Source organism: Rhamphochromis longiceps, linkage group LG6 (assembly GCF_057381845.1).
Source record: "Rhamphochromis longiceps isolate RC_006_pf linkage group LG6, R_longiceps_female_GT1.1, whole genome shotgun sequence".
NCBI classification, from domain to species: Eukaryota; Metazoa; Chordata; class Actinopteri; order Cichliformes; family Cichlidae; genus Rhamphochromis; species Rhamphochromis longiceps.
Genome location: NC_140562.1, coordinates 14,290,247 through 14,293,459, shown reverse-complemented (window position 1 = coordinate 14,293,459; position 3,213 = coordinate 14,290,247). Strand labels below are relative to the sequence as shown.

Here is a 3,213-nt window from a genome sequence, read left to right as displayed (position 1 = left end):
GACGTCAGACGCACGGGGGGCAGGCCAACAAATGTCACCTACAACTCCTCCCCTCTCTCCTGGGTTAACATCACGCAATAGCTTGTAATCATTTCAGTCAGGAGACAGGTCGGTGTTCACTTTACTAAACGAGTGGGTCTAAATATATAACCGAGTAAAAAGTGCGCGTACACTAAAACCTGTTTTTAGTTAGTAGAAAACAAGCTGACAGCTTAAATGTGCACGGCACGGACGGCACGTAGGCCACCGAGCTGACATCTGTTTCCTCTGTAAATACGTTTTCTACAAACTATAGAGAACACAACGGAAGTTAAAAGCATTTCTAAAACTTGACAATTTGTTATACAGCTTATCGACCTACTGCAAATAACCTTTTATTGCCCGATTTGATCTCAGGCCCGTGTGCGCACGGTTGTTGTGCGTAATTAGATGTTTAGATCTTGATGGGAGCGGGGTCTTCCAGATGTAATGCTGTGTGAGTGGCATGAGGGCTCATTCTACTGTTTGGTAAGTGTGAAAGTCATGAAGATGTCAATCCAGCTGAATACTGATGGAGATAATGGCGGTAAATTGTGCTTTTCTGCCTTTTCCTGTGTCCTAGAAGATATTATACCACTCATGTTTATGAAAACTGTTATCAGTGCTTGGGTAGGAGGGAGTAGGTACACCACCTAGTGGTTGGGATGGTGTTAAATTAAAGCACAGTATCAAAACAACCTCTGCAACAGGTTATCAGAATTGTGGTCAACAGTCTGCATCAAAATGTGCAAAATTAGCAGTGAATATGTACACATCACAAATGTGATAAGTCTGGTTGCTGGGTCATTCCTACTATTCGGTGCCATTTCAGTGTGATCACTCTTCATCAAAAAATACAAAATTTTGAATTATTTTAACATTTCATCTAAAAGAGGGATTTTCAACCTATAAGAAAAATGTATTGGTCCAGCTAAGGATATTATATTATAATATTTTTTAAAATCAAAGTCTTTACCATGACGTGCCAAATGTCCACCCTGTTACAGGACATTCAATTTTCTATTAATAACTGTTTTGAATGCACAGTTATAGTAATATTTACATTTTCTAAAAGCTACAATGTCCCTTTTTAAAATCTGCAAGGAAATTTCAAGGAAGTATTTTAAACAAGCATTATATTGAAAGAAGACAGGTTCAGTTTTAAGACACAGTGTAATTTCAAAAGATTGTTTTTAGATTCAAAGGGAATATTAAAAAAAAATTGGCTCCATTTTTAAGTAACTTAATTTTGCTGATTCATTCCCTCCCAATAACCAAAGAGACATGCATTATGTTTGTTGATTTGATTTAATTAACAAAAGAAACACACAGGTAACAGGGTGGACAGAGGAGAAACAGGGTGGACAGGAGGTAACAGGGTGGACATAACATCAGTGACAAAAAATACCACCTTAAAGAAACTTCAAAAATCTACATGTAGCAGACATTCATCGTTTCTCAGATTTTCTCTCAGTTGTCTGTAGGCTCTATACTGCCATCGGATATTAAAGACGTGCCGCCTAAATCTGAGTAGTCCGTCATGAAATTCCCCTGCAAGTGCATCCTCTGTTGTCATGACAGTTGTCTTCACTGTAATTGTTGACTTTTTACCAGATACCTCTCCATCATTTAATTTTTCATTCTCTTCTAGAGACCACTTGGTAAAGGCTATCTCTGTGTTGTTAGGAGGTCTCAAGAGTGTGTGTGTTGTACTGAAACAGTCTTTGCACTCACCATATGCACAGACTTTGGATTTAGCATCACACATTGTTGCATCTACCATCTCTTCAATGTGTTTTGTTGCTGACAGACCTTGGACATACAGGGCATTGGCCATGAACTGTAAGTTCTCATGTGTCCTGCACTGACAGGTTTCACGATCAGCTTCTGTGGGCACCACAACCCAAAATGGTCTTAAGGTGCAGAAACAAGAATATGAGACCTGATGCTCAGTTTCTGAAAGAAACTTATGGTGCAGATTCTTCAGTGAATCAGTTAGCAAACGTTTCTGTTTTTTTATTTTCTTTTGAGTTAGTTTGCTTTCGTCCTGTTGTCATCCGACTGACGTCATCTCTTAAGAAGAAGGCCTTTATTTTCTGCTTGCAATCAACTGGTAATCTATTGCTTTCCTTTCTTTCAAAGGTTATGAGCCCTCCATCTTGTCTTTGACCACGCTTTTTTGAAAAGCCTAGAGCTGTCTGTGCAGCCCTCTGTAGCCTGTATTTCTTTATAATTTTTCCTATTGTCGTTTTTGCAATAATTTGCCTCTCTCGTTCCTTTTTGGTGTTTTTGTATTTATTCCTGATTTCCTCAATGATTGATTCCTGCAGTAATAGTCTTTTCCTAATTGTGTTGCTAACTGTTTCATGACGCAGCAGTGCATCCACTTTAGAACGTGGGGATTTTTTTTCCCCACCCAAACGCTGGCACCTCTTCTTGTATTTTTCTTTTTTTCTCTTTTCCTTTTCCAACAAGGCCTTTAGCTCTTTAATTTCATTCTTGAGTCTCCTTCTTCCCTGTCTAATATTCCTTCGTCCAACAATGTATTGCCTACAACACAGGAAATATTGTCACAATTATTATATATATATGTTTAGATAAATGTTTAGATACAGTATAAGATAGACGTTGGATATTATATGTTTATAATGTATTAGGCAGGTAGACTCACACACACACACACACACTCACTCACTCTCTCTCTCTCTCTCTCTCTCTCTCTCTCTCTCTCTCTCTCTCTCTTTAGGGCAAAATCACGTTTTATCATTCAAATACAAAATCTACCTAATCAGCAAAGCATTGAACTGTCAACTCTTCTTCTAACCTTGAGGGTCCTGGTTGCGGGGCATTTTCTGGCTCTAGGGAATATTCTGGACTTAGGGGAGGAGTATTCATAGCCTCAAATTCTGTCCTGCCTTTGGCACTAGCCCTCTGCTTTCTTTTCCTTTCTCGCCACTGCTTTCTCTGTGCTCTCTTCTGTCGTTCACTGAGATCTGCCACTTTCTTTTTTTTCCCCTTCCTCTCTGTCCTTTCTCCACTTCTCTTTCTCTTTATTGAGATATATCTGTCTTCTCTCAGGGTCAGCATCACGACGTGCTCGGTAGCGCCGCTGCTTCTCCGCAGCAGACATTGGTGCCATTCCCTGAAAAATGTATACTATTCAAAATCTTCTAAAAGTATATATATACAGGTCAA

At 39.2% G+C, this 3,213-nt stretch overlaps 1 pseudogene; it reads right to left on the bottom strand.

The window, feature by feature from the left end:
• Nucleotides 1–1,441: 1,441 nt before the first annotated feature.
• Nucleotides 1,442–3,154, bottom strand: LOC146667666 (uncharacterized; annotated as a pseudogene).
• Between the last annotated feature and the right edge of the window lie 59 nt (nucleotides 3,155–3,213).